Raw genomic sequence first — 21,259 nt, 5'->3', positions numbered from 1 at the left:
TGAACTGGATTGAGCTGTGTTTTAGAGTTTCAGAACTCAAATGAACTGACCAAACACTGACTCAACTGACCTTTCCGACTAAATTTTCAAGAAAAGCTGCCATTTTTAGAGAAATGGCACGGAATGGTCACTGGAGTGAAGTGAATTAGGGATCTGAACTGGCTTTGAGCTAAAACAAAGGTCAGTAATACTGTCATGAACTAAAATCGAAGCTCGAACACTAGCTCAATTGGCTGAACTCAGCTTAATTTCAGCTGAAAGAGCTGAAATGGACTAAAATGGGCTCTTGGACACTTAGAAATGGTTTTGAACTGAAACTGGAGCGCTTGAACTCCTGGTGAGCTCAAGTTAGACTCTGGGGAATATGACTGATTGTGAATGACTGACTCGGAGACAATTGGCTTGGATTTGAGTGAGAAATGAGTTCATTTCTGAAGAAATGATCCCATTTTGGCAGGAATGGTCAGAAATGAAAAATAACCTTCTCACTACGAGCTCGGGTGAGCTTGAAATGACTGATATTCTAACTGTTCTGAACTGATCAATGAGCTTGGTTGACTCCGACTGACTGGGGTCCGGGATGACCTAGGGGTAAAATGGTAATTTTCCTAATGAAAATGCGTAAAATGGTGATTTTCTGAAACAGACTTGAAGTTTGACTCCTATACTGACCTGACAGGGTTGGCACTGCACGAGGAGTATTGTTTGAGAATGAATGTAGAAAATTTGGGGTGTTTACACCATTCTACACCTATGATTATCGAAATGAATTTCAAATTTGGAAAGAGAGTCCGCTCTAAGATGACCCATCCATTTGCATTTCCTTTTAATGTATATATAAAAAAAAAGAAAAAAAAATATTTTCTTAACTTTTTATTTATTTATTTTGTTATTTTTTTTACCTAAGGTAGGACCCACATGGGGGTCGACCAACCCCCTCTCCCTTCCTCTTTCTTTCCTTTTTTTTCCCCTTTCTTTCATTTTCTTTTTCTTTTTCTTTCCTTTCTTCTTCTTCTTTCTTTTCTTTTTTTTTCTTCTTTTTCTTCCTCTTTCTTCCTTCTTTCCCCTCTCCAGCCCACTCATGTATGGCTCTTCCCCCCCTCTTTTTTTCTTCCTCTTTTCCTTCCTTTTCCCTTCTTCCTTCTCTTTCCTTTTTCCTTCTTCCCTTTCTTTCCTTCTTTTCTTCCCTTCCCTTCCTTCCTTTCCCTATTCTCCAGCCATTCACGTAAAACCTTCTTCTTCCCTCTCATTAAACTTACTAAAACTTAGGGAATGGGGGATTATTGGCCCTAAGTCACCATTCAATAGAATCATACGAGTGGCTAATCCGTCGCTACTTAGCGACGGATTCATGAAGAAAGTTTTCTCTAGCTAATCCGTCGCTAATTTGCGATGGAAAAAATCCGTCGCAAATTTTCGTCGCTAATTAACATTTTTCTTGTAGTGCCTCTCCCATTGGCTCTCTCATTCAGCCCCTAAAACTTCTCTCCCTCTCTCTCATTCACTTCCTCTCTCACATAGCTTCAGCAGCCCCATCACTAACCTCTACTTACAGCAGCCGTAACATCTCTTCCAATCACCTTCCAGCCACCTGCAGCAACACCATACGGCTGCCACATTAAGGTGGCACTACAACATCACCTCCATCCGGAAGCGGCATCACCAACAACTCCCTTTGACGTCCAGCTCCATTGCTTCAGCCATCTTCGTCACAGCACCTGTTACAGTCACCATCACCACAGTAGCATCATATCCAATACGTTCAGCAATACCTCCAACTTCTCCACATCAAGGCAGTAAGCTCAGCTGCAACTCATACCTTTGCTCCAGCTGAACCAACACCATCTCTTTCACTTGTCACAACAAGGCCCCAAGGTAAGCCATTGTCCTCTTGTTATATGTCTTCATTAGCCCCTGTTAAAATCTTAGTGTGTTCATCTCTTGTCGAATCCAATTTATTGCTTAAGTGGCCACCATCAGAGCAAAAGAGGTGCCTATTATTCATTTAGGATGTGTGGCTATGTTTAATCCTATTAAGCATGTTTACCTACCAATGTCCTTCCATTTTTGTTTTTTATTTATTCTGAGTCATAAGCTTTTGGTGAAGATCTCTAATCTTCAATCTCCAACTTAATGTTCACGTATGTGATAATATGAGTAAAACAAAAAAACAAAAAAAAAGAAAAGGAAAATATGACAACTTTGTTTAAGGATGCTATATGAAGAAGAGATTCATCCGATGAGTGGATTGAATCTCTCTTCCCAAAGCCACATAAAAATAAAATGATGCCTATACCCTCTAATGGCCTTTGTTTTTGTTTTTATTAGATGCATATTAGGGGCAGTTTAGCTGATGGTTTTAAAAATAAATAGTTTGTTTAGTATGATTAATGATTGCTTAGTAAGTTATGATTTTTATTTCGTATGTACAGTATATTTGTTATTTCATGTGATTTCCTTTGTCAATAAATCTCAATAATTTTAAGGCAAATAGGATCATATGTTAGTGGTTTCCTGCCAAAGTCTTGGATTGATTTGAATTTCGGAATCCCATTAAGAAGATCAAATCCCAAATCGGGTCTTGACCCCCTTGTAAATTCCATAATTTTTTTAGCAGACTTGTCGGCCTGAGATCCCCTAGATGAGAGATTCGAATCTCCCTTTAAAAATTACAGTAGATTCATGGTGAAATTTACTGATTTTCTGAAAATTTTGGGATTTTTATAAGCAGATTTGTCCTCTGTTAAAATTCTATTTTCTCAGACCCTTGGGAAAACCTCAATTTTTCTTTGTCAGGGTGTAGACCGACCCTAATGTGCTATGTCCGCTCAACCCGTAGCCCTAATGCAAAAACTTTTAACATAAAAGTTGTTATGAACCCATTACTTTGTCATTTCCCAAAATTTGGGAATTTTTGGGATTATCCAAGTATTTTTCCCGAATTTTTTTTCTGTCTGACAGATTCTCATATCCAAAAATTCCAGAGATTCAGGTCTTTGATAACAGTGTGCCCATTTCCCAACCGTGACCCAAATTCCAATGCAGTAAAAATAAAAAATTTGCCTTTGTTTGTCAGCGACATTTTCCCACAATTTCAGCCATTTTTTCATCTGTCTACTATTTTTTTTATATTTTCTGTTGAAACCTGTTTGTTTGCCCCAAATCCTATAGTTGCCGGATTTCGATCCAACTTGCCGGAGCTTTCCAACTCTGACCATAGATCAAAACCAGATAGTGTAAAAGGCAAAAATATTTTCCTAACCGTCCTCTGTCACCCCATAAAATTTGGAAAATGTTTATGGAAGTTTGATATCCGAAATCCAATTTAGAATCAACATTTTAGGCAAAATTTTGATTTTTTAGGATTTTAGCTATTTTCTATATTAATAAAATATAAAAAATTAGATTTTCGAGCTCCATTCTGTTTTTAGGGTTAGTCTAGGTGTTCATGCCAAATTTGACTCAATTTCAAGTTCATTTGCTTTATATGTTAGTTTATTTTTAAATTCAGAGGCGAAAATCGAGTTAAATTTGATAATTTATGATATTTTTGTCATTTTAGGGTTTTTATAATATAAATAAGCATGTCATGTCATATTAGGGTTAATTTCCATGTCATTTGCATTTCAATTTCCCATTTTTGCAAAATTTATTTCAGAAAACCCTGGTTTCAAGGCCATAGTCTTGTTATCAGGGGTATTTTGGTCATTTCGACCATAATTTCAAAATTTCAACTTCTAATTCCATAAATTTTCATGCATATCATTATATTTCATCATATTATGTTTGATTTATTTCATTTGATTTTCAAATTTCCAAATTTTACAAAAATTCTTTCAGAAAACCCTGATTTCAAGGTCATTAGGGGTATTTTAGTCATTTTGACCCCAATTTCGAATTTTCAAGTTTATTTTCAAAATTTATTCATTATTTCTCATGTTTATATCAAAGGGGGTATGATTTTGGGTTTATATCTGAATAATATCTGATAGTTTTCAATATTTTCGGATAAATTCAGAAAAAACTACATTTCTGTGCTAACATGTTTTCTAGTTTTGCAGGAACATCCAAGAAGAAGACTTAGCTTTTATTCTTTTATTTCAATTCAATGTAATATCAAGTTGTAATAATTTGAAATAAGAGTTACTTTTCAATTTAGAATAGGACTGCATTGCATATAGTTTGATTTCTGAAAAATTCAATATCTGATGTATGATGCATATGCACATTTTCCAAAATCACTATGGTTGACACGAATGGCACGTGCACAAGCTCTTAGGGAGTTTATAAACTTGGTGGGATTCGTATTTATGGCCATAGTCAGAATACGAAGAAAATCAAGATTTATGATCTTCGTATTAGCCACATTCAGCCTACACTATTAGGCTAATTTAAAAATGCATTGCATTTCTCAAAACTTCAAAAGTATTTCCCAATTTCTCAAATGAAATACCTTTCAAATTCATATTCATTCATTCAATTTGCATTATTTTCAAAATCTTTTCCTAATTCCATTTTAGAGAAATCGATTTTCTAAAAAATTTCTAAGTCTTTTTCAGGATTTGATTTTCTCAGAATTCTGAGTTTTCAAATGAGATTTCAAAGTATTTTCCAAGTTCAAATTATGATTTTCCAAGATTTTCACATTCTCAATTCTAAGTTTCCAATCTCAAAATCAATTTTCTCAGATTTCCCATTTTTCTGAGAATTCATTTTCCATTTCAAAAGTCATTTTCCAATGAACTTCCTGATTTTCTCAGAATTCTCAAATCTATTTCCTCAGAAAAACAATCTAAATCTCAAAATCGATTTTCCAAAGTTCAAGTTTTCCTGAGAAATCATTTTCCAATGCAAATTTCTGATTTCTAATGAAGTTTAATGATTTTCTCAGAAATTCCAATTTCAAGCATTTTTTCAATTATTTTCTAAGTACATTTCAATTTTCCAAGCAAGCATCATTCTTTCAAAGCCTACATTTGTTCAAAATTCCATAGCACATGCCTGATTCTCTGTGCATTCTAGTAAAATAGAGCATAATTTAGATAATTTAACTTAGTCAAAGCGCACAATTGATCCTTGGTTCGATTACCCCTGGTAAAGGCGCCAGGAACGGTTGAACCTCGTACCGACAGGCGGATCCCATTCCATGGATTTTTTCTGCAAATTTTCAAAACAGAGGCGAGTAATTTTCAAAACCATTTTCAAAACTTTGGTCGAGTTTGACTCGCGAAATCGTTTCTCTCACTCTCGCAGAGGGAGAGGGGAAAAAATTTGCGATGATAACAGGTTTGGCGACCGATATGGGACCTGTCTTTGTCTGATCAATTATGTATTTGACTTAGTTCAATTTCCTGAATCATGTTCTATGAACTGTCAGCTTTATTTTTCTGATATCATGTGAACATAGGAGCTTAGACTTGAACCCAGCTGACATGGATTACATGTAGACTAGGCATGGTTTGGTAGGACCATATTGAGGAGAATTATTCATGCTCACTTAGACTTAGGTCTGAAATACAACACTCCTCAATCTAGGATTTGTATGAAAATAATGCTTGCTTCTTCAAAATATTTCAAAATTCTATCTCTTTAGGACTTAGAGCCCTCTGTTTGTCTGCATGTGCTCATATTTCAGAAACCACCCCACCTATCTCTACCCGGTCTTCACGTTGCTGGGCTCTCTTCCAGAACCATAGTTCGGGAGACAGTCTCACAACTGGGCCACTTATTTGGGCTAACGCCTCCCTGCCACGTACCAAGGGCCATAGTCCAACGTATATCGACAGACGCTCAAGAATGTTGGGAAAACACAAGCTTAAAACTGGAGATGAATTTTTATGCTACGTACATCGAGCCTTGGCTCGAGTATATCGGCATTGCATGATTGGACACAGTTGATCTGAGCCTAGAGTCAGGATTAGGGTCCTACAACTCTTTCAAAATTGATGCATTTAAAGTCAGCTTCTTAGGGAATGTTGTATGTGCATAATTGTTTGTGCAGGATATGATTGAATGCATTCTTCTTTTATTTCTCAATTCCCTTTTATTTGCCTTTTACATCATTTTTCAAATTTCATCTATTTTTCCAACAGTTTTATCAAAACCCTAGATGATTTTCAAAACATCTTGTTTTTCCTCAAAAAGTTTAGGCAATTTTCCTTTTTCTACCTTTCCTCTAAACCTCGAATTTCCAACCTTATTTTGATCCTGCCTACAATTTTTCAAATGTTCAAATCTTGTCAAACTTATTTTCTTGATATATGTCTTCCAAATTCTATTCAGAATTTTTGTCTCTTTCCAAGTCCTTAGACATCTCCTTCATCATCTCTATTTCTCCCAAAAATCCTTCAGTCTAAGCCATTCCTTTATTCTGCAGAAAGCATTGGCATTTCACCACAGTTCAAACAAAGTCGGGAAAGAGAACAGTACAAGCAGTGTCAAAGAGATGAGTTCTCCGAGGCCAGTCAAGAAGCAGGACCAGACAAGTGAAGATGACATTGATCTAGTCATGTACAAAATGTTTCAAAAGATGATGACAAAGATGCTATTGGAGCTACCCAAGTCAAGCATAAAAAAGGAGCCAGTCGAAGAGATGACACCAGTCACATTCTCTGTGAACATCGAGGACAACAACAATGGCAAAAGCAAAAGGGGTGGCAGAAAAAAAAAATCATACTGGCAGATCAGGAAACCCAAGTCCAGGCAGAGAGGACCACACAGGTCAAAAGGATAAAATGGATAAGTAGAACGCCTGACCTCTCCAGTCCAATCCCCAACATAAAGGGAAAGAGCAGGAAAAACCAAAACACAAAGACTGGAGCATTGATCGAAAGTTCACCCCTCTGGATCAGAAACTCGAGACTGTTTTAGAAAATTTGCTTGCAAAAGGCATGGTTCATTTACCAAAGGTTGTCGATCCCCCGACAATCATGGGCAGATTCAAAGAACAATTTTACAAATTTCACCGTGCAATAGGACACAATACAGAAAGTTGTTTCGTCCTCAAGAATATCATTCAGGATCGCATTAATAAGGATATTCTGTGGGAAAACAAAATAGCAGACCAGCCGGGTGTCCTAGCCAAACCCCTTCAATTCTGCTCTCAGTAGAAAACAAGCAGTCAAAAGAAGCCAAAGCATGAAGGTTGGTAGCGTGACCGCAAGCTCACTCTAGATCAACCCCTCGAAAAGATCCTTGAATACATGCTGAGCAAAGGAATGGTTAAACTTTCAAGAATTGCTAATCCTCCAGTCGCCCTAGGGAAATGGAAAGATCGCTTCTGCAAATTCCATCGAGCTACGAGGCATGATATTGAGCGATGCTTCGTCTTCAAAAATATCGTTCAAGACTGTGTTGACAAGAATCTCCCTATTGAAGAGGAAGACCAGTCGGTTGTTCTGACCGAGTCTTTCCCTGATCATTCATGAAGATGACGAATGCCAATGCTTTCTCATTTCCATCATTTTTGCTTTTGCTCCTCTGAATAAATGTAGTTTCCAGTTGCTTTCTTTAAATTTGTCATCCTTCCTCCAAGACATCAATAAAATCATCAGTTTTCCTTATGCCCTTTGTTATTTTCTGAACTCTCATGCAATATGCCCTTTGTGATGAATGCTTTTCCCTGAAAAAATTCTTCCTGCCTTCCTTCTCAGATAATTTACCAAGTTCACAGGGAAGCTCATTACCAATTATGCATTACTTTGTTATATTCCTTCAAAAATGTATTTTTCTTCATGGTTGACAACCTCGCCTAGGTAACAAGGCATATCTCGGTTGTTTATTTCCTCTCATAGAATAACAATGCAATTGTCGCAATCCCAGCAATAATCTCATCCCTGGTAAAGGGATATCCTTTAAATTGTCAACCCAATTTCAGATCTTCATCCATTATTTTCCTTCTATTCTCCAAGTCATTGCCTTCAAGAATTTTCCCTCATTCTAATAATCCCATTTATCTTACAGAGAGTTTCGGCATTGTGGAATGATTCAGACCAGATCCGGGAAGAAAACAGTGTCACTTCAACACCGTAACAGTAGCAGCGAGCAAGAGATGGATTCTCCGCGATCTGCTAGGAACCAAAGTCAACAAGCCAATGATGATGTCGATCCCTAGATGTATGCCATGTTTCAAAAGATGATGAATAAGATGATGGCAGACGAAACAGGGGTCAGTTCTGACAAAATTCCTACCAAGAAAAAGATTAAGGGCCGAACATTGAAGAAACAACTGAAGATATCCAAGAAGCGTATCCAACATGAGGATACATCTGATGAAGAAAAATCAGGAGGTGGCACCGATGAAGAGTGTGAGGCTCAACAAGCTTTTCAAAAGATGACACAGAGGCAGGGGTCAGTAAATAAGCTAAAACATCAGTCTGCTAATAACTCTGACCAGTCACAACTCAGAGACATGGTCAAAATGGTTAAGGATCTGCAAGCCCGCGACAAGGGCAAAATGATTTTCACAAGCGAAGATTTATATGATGGTCTAGATGGGGATGATAGCCTAGAAGATCTCCCTCGTAAATTTGTCAAATTTGATGGGACTGGCAATCCCAAGGCTCACCTGGCTATGTTCTTTGCAGAGTGCAATCGATTCAAGAGAGACAATCGTGCTTTGTTCAGATGTTTTCCTCACAGTTTAGAGGGCACCGCCGCGAAGTGGTACTCAGAACACATCAATCCCATCGAGTTGAAGGAATTCGATAAAGTGGTCAATCTGTTCATTGAACGATTCCTTTTCAACATCGAATGCTTTTCCCTGAAAAAATTCTTCCTGCCTTCCTTCTCAGATAATCTACCAAGTTCACAGAGAAGCTCATTACCAATTATGCATTACTTTGTTATATTCCTTCAAAAATGTATTTTTCTTCATGGTTGACAACCTCGCCTAGGTAACAAGGCATATCTCGGTTGTTTATTTCCTCTGATAGAATAACAATGCAATTGTCGCAATCCCAGCAATAATCCCATCCCTGGTAAAGGGATATCCTTTAAATTGTCAACCCAATTTCAGATCTTCATCCATTATTTTACTTCTATTCTCCAAGTCATTGCCTTCAAGAATTTTCCCTCATTCTAATAATCCCATTTATCTTACAGAGAGTTTCGGCATTGTGGAATGATTCAGACCAGATCCAGGAAGAAAACAGGGTCGCTTCAGCACCCTAACAGTAGCAGTGAGCAAGAGATGGATTCTCCGTAATCTGCTAGGAACCAAAGTCAACAAGCCAATGATGATGTCGATCCCCAGATGTATGCCATGTTTCGAAAGATGATGAATAAGATAATGGCAGAGCAAGCAGGGGCCAGTTCCGACAAGATTCCTACCAAGAAAAAGATCAAGGGCCGAACATTGAAGAAACAAATGAAGATATCCATGAAGCGTATCCAACATGAGGATACATCTGATGAAGCAGAATCAGGAGGTGACACCGATGAAGAGTGTGAGGCTCAACAAGCTTTTCAGAAGATGACTTAGGGGCGGGGGTCAGCCAATAAGCTAAAAGATCAGTCTGCTAATAACTCTGACCAGTCACAACTCAGAGATGTGGTCAAGATGGTTAAGGATCTGCAAGCCCGCGACAAGGGCAAAAGGATTTTCACAAGCGAAGATTTCTATGATGGTTTAGATGGGGATGACAGCCTAGAAGATCTCCCCCGTAAATTTGTCAAATTTGATGGGACTGGCGATCCCAAGGCTCACTTGGCTATGTTCTTTGCGGAGTGCAATCGATTCAAAAGAGACAATCGTGCTTTGTTCAGATGTTTTCCTCACAGTCTGGAGGGCACCGCTGTCAAGTGGTACTCAGAACACATCAATCCCATCGAGTTGAAAGAATTCGATAAAGTGGTCAATCTGTTTATTGAACGATTCCTTTTCAACACCGAAGCGCTGCCAACGCTAAACCATCTCTATAATACAAAGCAAAGAGATAATGAGAAAGCCAGAAACTTCATCCGCAGATGGAGGGGCACTTGCAATAAAATGATAAATCCCATCTTAGAAGAGCACGCACTCCAGATTATTCTGAACAATTTCTCACAACCTTTGAGAGGTCTTATCTCCACCTCGCCTTCCAAATCTTTCATTGAGCTTACTGAACGGGCCGGGTGGCTCGAGATGGGAATAGAGAACGGGGTCTATGATGGCATCACCCTCATTAAGAATAATCAAGATTTAAAGAAGAAGGAAAATTTTACATTCTCTGCCAATGTCGGCCGCAACGACTACAAAAATAGCAAGAACAATCATACAGGTCAGAAAGAAAAGTCTTCAAAGAAGAATGAAAATTTGAGTCAGCAGAAAGAAAAGATAAAGCGGGATGGTTGGGGTGACGATCGTCAATTTACTCTTCTTGAGCAACCTCTTGATGAAATCCTTGAATATATGTTGACCAAAGAAATGGTAAAGCTTCTAAGAGCCACAGATCCTCCCACGATCATGGGAAGGTTCATGGACCAGTTCTGCAAATTCCATCGGGCAGTAGGGCACGATACTGACCACTGTTTCGTCTTCAAGAACATCATTCATGATTGCATTGATAAGAATATCCTCGTAGAAGATGAAAAGAAGGACTAGCCATCTTTCCTCGATTACTCAAAAAGCCGACAATGCTAGCATTTTCCCATTTCTCATTTTGCCTTCAAAGGATGATGTAATCCTGTCTATCTTTCCTTGATTTGTCAATTTTCTTTCAATGCATTAATAAAATTATCAATTTTCCTCATAAGCTTGTTCTGGTTCTCTGCACCATGTCCTTCTACAAGGAGTGATATTCTTCAGAGTCTCTCCTAAATCAATCAAAAGTCAGTTGCTTTGTTACCTTCAGAGAGTATTCTTCGAATATCAATTATCTTCCTTTTATCCAAAATTTCTTTCCCCTATTACACTGGGGCATTATTTTAAAAATGGTCTTCAAAACATCCTGTATGCAGGATCAAACAAATCTCTCATTTTGCATGCATGTGCATTCATTTACAATATTTTGCATACATTTGCATTCATTTGCATTTACATGCATTCATTTACATTCATTTGCATCAAATTCATTTCCCCTTCAGGTTAAGGGATAAACCTGAGTTTCCCATTCAGGATAAGGGATAATCCTGAGACCTCGACAAAGTCGTCCAAAAGTCATAGCAAAGATGAAGATTGAAAATCTCCCATCGTGACCAACAAACATTTTTCAAAACATCAATCTTTTTCAAATTCGACCTACGAGTCAAGTCCTTTATCAAAACCATTTTTGCCCATCTTGTCAAAATCAACATCCAGGTTAAGCCTTTTCCAAACACAGTTTAGCACCTGGTCCTTCCAAATCCAGCTTAGCACTGGTCCTTCCAAACCCAGCTTAGCACTGGTCCTTCTAAACCCAGTTTAGCACCTGGTCCTTTGTGAACACCCCAAAATTTTCAAAATCTTTCAAAAATTCCCCTTTTGCCCCTGATTCCATTTTCTGAGTAATTGAGTCACTTTTTAATCTAAATCCCATTTTATTTCTCAAATTTTACTGAAATTAAATTCATTTTACATATCTAACTCAATTTTGGATCCAGATCCAGATAAAAGATCCAAATATGAGCTTCGTTGTACAATTTTAAATCAAATTCTCAAAATTACCAAAATAACTTTTGAAAGGCTCAAACAATCCATCTGGTATCCTGGTTGGATCCACAAACTTTGTATTTCTCGATTCGAGGCTTAAACCTCGACATATTCCCTCAAAATCTGAATGTAAACCCGTTTTCTGAGGAAAATTCGAAAAGATGAACTCGAATTCTCAGTAAAGCCTTCTTTCATAAATATTTGTAAAATTTTATAAATGGTTTAGAAATCCCATAGTTTTAGAGTTTCATTTTCAAAAATACAAAATATATATATATATATATATATATATATATATATATATATATATATATATAGAAAATTTCAAGAAAAGAACACAAAAAAAATAAGAAAATCAGAAAATACAAAAAATGGCCTTTCAAAAACACTGTTTTTAAAATCGAGTTTTTGTGAAAAACACTTTTTTTTTGCAAAATGTGTTAAGGACCTCTTTGTAAAAATCTTTAAAATAAGAGGGACCCAAATGGAAAATTTTCTAACAAACCTTCCTTATAAAAAGAAGCCGCAGGAGAGGGTTTACGGCATCATTTTCACCCCTCCATCGCCTCTTTCTTCCTTCCCTTTTCCTCTTACTCGTATCATTCTTCTCTCCTCTCTGCATTTTTTTCAGCTTCTTCTTCCCCATCGACTAGGAGAAGTCGACCCTACCATAAGAGATTCAAGCCATCCGTTCCTCCTCCTCAGTGGTAGAAGCAGAAGGACCACCTTCACCCCGCCATAGCTCCTTCCTCACGGATCGCTTCTTCACCATCGCACCCCTCTTCTAGGAAACCTTACAGCAGGATCCGCTTTCACCCTACCACGCTCTTGGTTCCCCTTTTCTCCCGTATCCTTCCTCTTCTTCTTCTTCCCATCCTTTGGTCTTCTGGTCGATTGCCTGAAGGAGGATCGACCCCACAACACAGAATTGCAGCAAGTACTTTTCTTCTTCTCCCTTTTCCTTATTATTTTTTTTTGGTTTTCCGCAAATTTTTTTTAGAGCACCCGTGTAATGTCGATTTGTTTATAGCAAAATCGACTTATGCAGTGCCAGATCAACGGGATGGCCTCGTTCCAACACACTTTGTTTCTGTTTTATTTTATTTTCTTTTCATTTATCTTGCTATTTACATTGCTTTCTAGTCCGTAATCCATTTTATTTCTGATTTCCAGTTGTTGCCTCAATTTTCTATTTACAGAAGATTTTTTTTTTAAATAGGCCTGTATTTTGATCTTCACATTCCTCGATTTGTTTTCTAGTAGTCGTGATTATCGGTATATGTTGAATTTCCTGCTTCTATGATACCAGATTCATTGTTTTTGTCCTTGCTGCACTCTGGTTTTAGAATATCATCTACACTTCCATTTCCATAATCTGTTGATATGTTTTCGATTTCTGGAAAATCGTTTTCATCTTCCCTGTACTTCTGCTGGAGCATTCCATGCACCTTTTTTTTTATTTCATGGCTCATTTGATTCATTTTTTTTGTTTTGTTCTATTATTTTCCCCTGTGTGTTCTCTTGGGAGTATTGGGCGCAAGCATCTCTTTGCTCGTGTCGAGGGGTCACTTGGTGATGAGGGTTGGATTGATAATCTGAACATTAGTGACGATATTATATTTGACTGTTCGTAGAGCCGTATGATTGTCATTCGATCATAGGATCACGTCTCCGGCGAGATGGATTGTCAAGGTTCTGCGGGCTACCACTTCCCGCTGCAGCATGCATCGACAGAGCTTTCTTCCTGCAAACAGACGTGTGGGTTCCTCCCATGCCCTACGATGGTGCTTGGCAGCCTGTTCCTAGCTCAACTGTGATGTTACTCACTGTCCTTTGGGGTTCCTGTGTTGTGGTTGGGAAGTGTGGTCTTTCCAATGTATCAACTGGTTATAAAAAAAAATGTAGTTCAATGGGTTCCGATGTCACTGCTGATAAAGCTACCAGTAAAGTTTCAAGGATTATGGCTCTGTCGGTGATCTCATTTATCATTGTGTAGCTTTCACAAGTTTTAAGCATACTTTCTGGGCCAATACTTTTGTCATGGTTGCACTTCTTATAGCTATAATATTACTAATTTCCTATTGCTTTTATCAGGTCTTTGCGCCATGGATTCAGAGGGAAAGACTTGCTTATGCAAAGCATGTCATGGTAGGCATCTTAAGGCCTAACGCCAACATTCATTTGAAGCTCCCCAAACTTGATGATACACCTAACAAATAAAATATAGAGGATGTGTTTTGATTAGATTGATTATGACCATGGTCACTACATTTCCCCTGGGAAGTTAAAGGTGTTGGTCATTGATATCTAGTTTAAATGACATAAATTTGGGTAAGCAAGAAGCTATAGACAAAATAAGCATACTGTGTTTGAAGGTTGTGCTGCTGTTGATACTGGGAATAGTCATTTGTAGACCCTCTTGTGAATGCTGTTGATGAATTTTTCTCAGTAACAAGCATACTTTATTTATTTATTTTTCTTTATTGCAGTACCTTCGGCTACAAACTCTAGCGAGGCTGTCTCAGTACTAAATTTTGCTAGCCAGAAGAAGCAAAGAATCGCATCTTTGACATTTTCTAAAGCTCAAGAATTGCTGGTGGACTTGTAATAGAGGCTTTTTACTGATTATCATTGAATATCGACATCCAACAATTGTTTTGTCATGTGACTGAGGATTTTTCTTTAAAAAAAAAAGAGGAAGCGTTAGCACAAGTGATAATTTTTCAGTGGAAAGCCAAAAGCTCTCAAAAAAAAAGAAAAAAGAAAAGGGGCATTACAGGTAAACAAAATGAAAAGAGGAAGATAGTTGATGAGTTTATTATGTTAATGAACAATGTTGCACATCATTTATTAGACATGATCTAATTCCAGTTTACTCACTTTTAGGTCCCCTGTTGTTTTATGCATGATTATATCTAGTCAAGGTCAGGATGTGACTTAAGTTTGCAGGGTAAATTAAAAGCACAAATACCATGCACACATGCACATAGGTTTTCTAATGCTACTTTTCCTTTGAAATTGTAATAGCATAACAAAGACTGACAGACACAGGTCATCCTTCCAAGATTTTTTTTCCCTGAAAAACTAATTGCAAAAAGGTATCCAGGCTTTTTATTATAAATTGAGAGTATCAAGTCTTTTTGTTAAAGAAGAAAAGGTGCAACTTTGTGCCAGTGGTTGAGGTCCTGCTGTAGTCTCATGCTTCTTAGTATCTGAGCACTTACTATTATCTTGTTGAACTCTTTGGTATGTTTTATATTTGTGATGGTAAGTCACGTGCATTCTGTTTCTCTTTGATATAGAGCCTCGTGCCACATAACTAAATTTATGCAGAATGATTGGTGTGAAAAAAAAAAACCTTGCTTAAGAACTTGATCCATCTTGTTCTTTGGCTCAATCGGGTGATATCAAGAAGTGTTGCCAATATTGGGTATCTTGTCGCCTTTCATCACCCTACTTAACCCCCATTACATTATGTGAAGATATGTAGTCAGCAAAGCCCCATTTCAGCAGCCAGGCCACTGTATTCAATTTTGTTTCCAGGTCATTGCATTGGAAAGCATGAAGTTATACTTCCCCTGTTTTCTAGTTTTTGGCAATGGAGGTTGATGATGCATGAAATGCACATCATGTTAACAAGTTTTTCATGCATTTTGTAATGAATTTAAGGTTTTAAACCCATGTTTAGATGCATTTTGATAGTAAGGGGTTGTGGTTCGAATTTCAGGGAAATCGGAGTTAAAATGAGAGAGTTATGGCTATTTCAGTGTTTGGGCACGGATTTCGAGGTGGATCGGATCCATATCCGACCCAATTAGGCTATTTGGACTTTGGATCAACCTTTTGAAAGCCCAAAATCCAACCCACACGCATATCCATATCCATTTCAAAAAGTTTTGCAGAAAACCCCTCAGAAAGTGGTGCCTAGTGAAAATTTTTATTATAACCTTGTTTTTGAAATTCCAAAAAGTATAAATATACTTTTTAGAAGAACCCTAGGCGTCTTTGGCATTGGTATTGGCGCCTCTTGCTGTGATTCTAGCTCCATCCCTTCTCCTACCTATCGTTCCATCACGTTCTCCATTGAAGATTGGTTCTTGCTTGGTTTCCAAGCATTAGTCTTTCTCCCGTTTCAATTCTAATCATTTCTTTAGCATCTTTGCTGCGTTTTCTCACCATTTTCTGTATTTTTTCAGGTGCAGCAGAGGTGAAGACCATTAATCTTGATTGGAAGTGCGAAATACACCATCAAGATGAGCCGGCCCTACCTCCATCCGGTTTTCTAAATCCTCCGATCGCGAATCGGCCCCCGTTCCATCTTCGATGGATCTCCAACGTGTTGCAGCTGTGGAAATACTGTTCGTGGTGATATTCCATCATTCTCGAACGGTTTGGGACGTCAAACCAAGGCCATTTTCTGCTGTCTTCTTCCCCACGATCGTCGGATCGCCCTTGAGGTAGGTCTTCTTCTATCTTTTCTTCTAGATAAAGCCCAAAATTGTGTGTGTTGTTTTTCTTTGATTGTTTTCTGTGTGTTTGTTTTATTTTTATTGTTTTGGCCATAGTATAAAGCTCGTGAATAGACCAGCACGATAGATTAGGTTTTATTTCATTGTTTTATTTGTTTGAATCTTGATTTCCAACGTTTTTTACCCAAAATGTGAAAATCGGCTAGATCCTCATCTAGTCAATTTTTCAAGTCTGTCCAGCGTGTTTTACAGTGTCTTTTTACAGAAAATACAATTAAAATTTTTGTTTTGATTCACTTTATTTGTTGGGTTTGATTGATTCTTGTTTCCATTGAAAAGAAAACAAAAATCGGCTAGAGTAAGTCTAGCCGATCTTTGGGTTTTAATAAGTTTAGAGTCTGTATTTTTTTTTTGTGATTTTACTGTGTCATCTGTGTTTGTTCAAGTGTTTCCAGTGTCATTTCTTCTCGTTTTAGGGGAAGTTGGATTTCTTATGTGTCGTATGAGAGTTTTTGTCAAAATCGTTGAGTGAAAGTATGAAGTCCTATAAGTGCATGTGATTCCCTTGTGTACTTTGTGTGGTTTACTGTTTGTTTCGCAGTCAACAGTCTCGTAAAGTTGCGTGAGTCAATTTCATTGTCCTAGGATCGTTTTAATTCTTGTTTTTGGTGCTTTCAAGTTTTAGGTATTTTCTTTATATTGAAAAATCAAAAGTCGAGTTGTGATCTTTTGTTTAATTTTCCAGTTGCCTGTAGAGTCTTTCATATCTTATTATATCCGAAATTCATGTCATTCTAGTTCTGCATATTATGCTAGTTTAGATCTTGTAATTGACATAGGTTTAAGAGTTTGAATTTTCCATGCTTTGTTAAGTAGAATAATTGTTAGATAAATGGTTGTTTTATATTATTTGGATTTCCATCATATTAGATAAAGTGTTTAGATTTTCGGTAGTTTGGATTGTTAGTCTTAGCTAGATGCTAATTTAGGTGTATGATTTTCATGGTAGTTTTTGTTTAACTTGTTATTTGTTATTTTTTATTTCAATATTTTAGGAGTCTTCTTCCCCAAGGAGGGGCGGCAGCCATTAGAGCTCCAGTCGAGCTCTCGACTGCTTTTGGTAGCTTGTTAGCATTTTGGTAGGTTTTAGAATTTAGGAAGTGTTTTTAGTGTGTCTAGATACATTGTACTAAAGGAGTTAGTTTTAGACGTTTTTAGTGAAAATTTTAGAAAGTTTCCTTAGGTTAGGTAATTTCATTTAGTGGCTATATTCATTAGAGGTAAGATAGAAAAAGTTGTGTTGTGGTTTTAGGAAAGTTGAAAAGGTAGAGTCATTACTCCAAAAAAAAAAACGTTTTGAGAAAAATTGCTGCTCAAAAATCGTTGGCTCCCATTTAGGCAAGTTGAAATTGATTTCAATAGAGAATCAAGATTTTTTGGGAAGTTACATTGAAGTCTCAAATCCTTTCTAAAAGGTTTAAACGGGTTTGCAAAAGGTATTTATTTGTGTTGAAAATAATTTATGGTAAGTCAAAATCATGGAGGCTATTTTGAATTGGACTATTCCAAATTGCCTACTTACCTAAATAGCTTGTGAAAGACATTGAAGCGGTGTAACTGTTCTTAGTTGAACAATTTCCACCTCTTACCTTTTGAAATTGATATTTAAGGTAAGCAAAAGCAAACCTCAAGCTGGACGATTTTTGCATTTATCAACTTTCCAAAGTTGTTCTTTTTGAGTATTTACTCTTGCTTATTTCACTAACCGTCTATAGTAAGATAGAATCAATTAGTGTTAATTAATTTAGTTAGTTGTGTTAACCCTAGTTCGTAATTAGGTCTCTATTTAGATAAATTTAATTAGAAATAATATCTTAGGCATGTTAGGTATATAGTTATTAGATTAATAGTTATAATTAATTAAATTTTATTTAGCATTTTACAAATTGGTCATTGCTTAACCTAGCCGAGTCAACCTAGTTGAACCTAGTCCTAGTCAACTTAACCTAGTCAATCTAGTTAACCCAGTTAGGTGTGTCGTGTTCATAGCCTAAGTCGAGTCCACCTAGTGAACCCAGTCACTCTAGCCAAGTGTGGCGTGAGCCTAGTCCTATCTTAAACCCGCACTCCCTTTGGTCTTTAGTGGATTCATTTCATTTGGTTTTAATTCATATTAATTGTAGAATAATTAGTTTAGCTATTTACTTCATTGATCTAGTTAGATTGTAGAAATGTTTGTTCAAGTTGTAATTTATTCTTGTGTTTAATTTTTGTAGTTCAATTATTCCAATTGTAGTTAGCTGGTAATAACTGCAGATTTTAATTTATGTAACTAGGTTTGCATCTCTTTGATTATCATAGTTGCATTTGCATCGTTAGTTAGCTTAGCTTTAGTCATAATTTGCTTATCGTATTTCATTTTTAATGCATTTAGCATAAGTGTAATCATCATCTGCATATACACTGTCATTCAATGTCATTTAGACTGCATTAGGTTTAATTTGCATTTTTTAGTGTTTAAATAGATTTATAAAGTGAATAGTGCATTCAAAGAAAAACCCGATTTTTGCCCTGTCGCACTGTCGTCATTTCATGTGCAAAATTTCCGAGTTTCCAAAATATTATTTTTCTATTCACTTTATTGGTGTGTTAACTGTCTGCAGACCAATTTTCAACTCGATCCGAGTTGGTTTGGTCTGATTTTTAAGCGTTTTGCAAAAACTGCTTTTCCGGATTTGAAAATTTCGGGACCTGCGATATCCTGATTTTTCCAAATTTTGAAACACTTATATCTGGAGTTCCAGATATCATTTTTTCATTCTGTAAAAATTGTCAGATTTTTTAATCTGTTAGTTACAGAGCAGAATAAATTTTGGGAAAATCGGACCTCGTTTGCCTTGTCAAATAGTGGTTTTCCGAAGAGTTGTCAGAACTCTATTTTACACTAGTTAGGGGCATATTTGTAATTTCATTCTTTTTAACATTTTCGTACAGTTTTCAGTATTTTCTGCATATTAGGTGCTGCATCTGCATCATACAGCATTGTTAGATTTAGGTTAGTTGATTTTTGAATTAGTTTAATATTTTATTTAATTGTTTTATCATAATTAGGATTTGTTTTATTAATTTCTTGAAAATTAGATTTAGTTTCATTCGTAGCTTGCATTAGTAAAATAAGTTACTAACTTTTTATTTTCCTTTGTTTTTAGGTTGAAAAGCATATTCATTTTCCAGGGATCATTGTCCAAGTGCAAAGATTTGATAACTAGCGAAAGGACCGAAATACCCTTGGCGTGCAACTGAATATTGAATTGCTTTTTCATTTCATTTTAGTGTTAATTTGTAATTGTTATTAACATTGTGATTGTAGACCGTTATTTGTGATTAGTAAATTAAATTTTCGAGAAATATTCTGAGTAATTCCTATTCCCTAAGGATTCGACCCGTACTTACCACTTCGTGGAAAGTCGGTTATTTACTTTTGGTTGACGATTTTCCAAAGCTTTTTTGAAAATTATTGGTTTAAAAATACCACTTCCAAAATATCAACCAAATTTTGGCGCCGTTGCCAGGGAACGGCGAATTACTTGTTTTATTTCTTAGATTTTGATTTATTAATCTGTTTTAGTTAGCTACTTAGTTGTTTTATTTTCTAGTTAGTAGGATTAGTAAGTGCATATAGGATTAACATAGTTAGTAAATATAGGATTCACGTACTGTTCTTTCTAGGATTCACTTTATATTCATTCTGCAAGGAGCGATTAGACAGGTGGGTTTTAGAAAAACTTAGTTTGTGATTTCCTGTATTTCTCTTTTCAGTACTTTAGAGTAGTTTAATTTGTTATTTCATTTGCTTAGTTAGATAAGTTTGACATAGATAGTTTATCATATTTGCTTATTAGTTGTTTTATTCTAGTATCTGTTTTAGTTTTAGTTTTAGAGTTAGGTTGTGTGCTTACATCTGGTCTTAGTACCAGTGTATGCAGAGGCGACGAGGTCTAGGAACACCATTACATCCATTTGTTGACAACCCAGAGAGAATTTTACATTCTCATCGAAGTTCGACAACAATGGCTGACATGGATCCTCCACCTCCACCCCCAGTTCATCCACGCCCTCTGCGGGAATACTTCATTCCCACAGATTATGTCCAGGCATCCTGCATTCGGAAACCCGATGTAGGAGCGCCTCACTACGAGATTAAGGCCAACATTATTCAAATGCTCCCATCTTTCTATGGCCTTAGTCACGAGGATCCCTACCGGCATTTAGATGAATTCCTCGAGATCTATTCTATTGTAAAGATACATAATTTCGATGATGATGCTTTGAGGTTGACTCTATTCCCCTTTTCATTGAAGGACAAGGCCAAGTATTGGCTAAAGTCCTTAGATTCTGTAGAAATAGAGTCCTGGGATCAGTTACAACAGGAGTTTCTTAGGAAATACTTTCCCATTGGTCGTACGAACCAATATCATAGAGCCATCACTAGCTTCTCAGAGCTAGATGGTGAGCACTTTCATGAGACATGGGAGAGAATGAAAGATCTCCTCAGGAAATGTCCCCATCATCAGGTGCCGAGATGGCAGCTGGTGCAGAGTTTTTACGATGGATTGTCTGACCGGAATCGTCAGATGATCGACTCTTCATGCGGGGGGACATTCATGTTGAAGAGCGAGGATGAAGCATGGAGGTTATTTGATACATTGGCCGATAATTCCCTCCACCATGCTTCGAGCTCTCATTCGGATAGAGCCACACCCAGCATTAAGAAGAAAGCTGGTGTTCTTGAGATTGGTCCATCTACTGCACTACAGTGCAAGGTAGACATGATTTCTCAGAAGCTGGACCAGCTTCTCTCAGGACCACCCACTACCCAGCAGGTGTGTACTCTGTGTGCCAGTCCGGCACACAATATTACTGAGTGCCCTTCAGCAGCTCAGTACCCTGAATTTGTTCAAGAACAAGTTCAAGCAGCTCAGGGTTACGTCAGACCGCTGAACAACCCATTTTCATCTACATATAATCCGGGTTGGCGTAACCATCCCAATTTTTCATGGAAGAAGCCACAGTCTTCTATGCAGATGCCTACATCCTCCCAGCTAGCTCGACCGCCATCTTTTTCTCAGACATTTTCGAGGTCGAGTTATTCTCAGTCTTCTCCCTCATTTCCTCCCCCGAT

At 37.1% G+C, this 21,259-nt stretch overlaps 1 non-coding gene across 1 annotated transcript; it reads right to left on the bottom strand.

Annotated features, from left to right (window-relative positions):
• Nucleotides 1-20,550: 20,550 nt before the first annotated feature.
• LOC149849049 (small nucleolar RNA R71) lies at nt 20,551-20,653 on the bottom strand. The gene has a single exon (XR_016426563.1). It is a non-coding gene; the product is annotated as a small nucleolar RNA R71 (small nucleolar RNA).
• Nucleotides 20,654-21,259: the final 606 nt, after the last annotated feature.

The sequence above is a fragment of the Nuphar pumila genome, chromosome 1, assembly GCF_984573655.1.
Source record: "Nuphar pumila chromosome 1, dmNupPumi1.hap1.1, whole genome shotgun sequence".
Lineage (NCBI taxonomy): Eukaryota > Viridiplantae > Streptophyta > Magnoliopsida > Nymphaeales > Nymphaeaceae > Nuphar > Nuphar pumila.
This window is presented reverse-complemented; position numbering and strand designations above follow the sequence as displayed.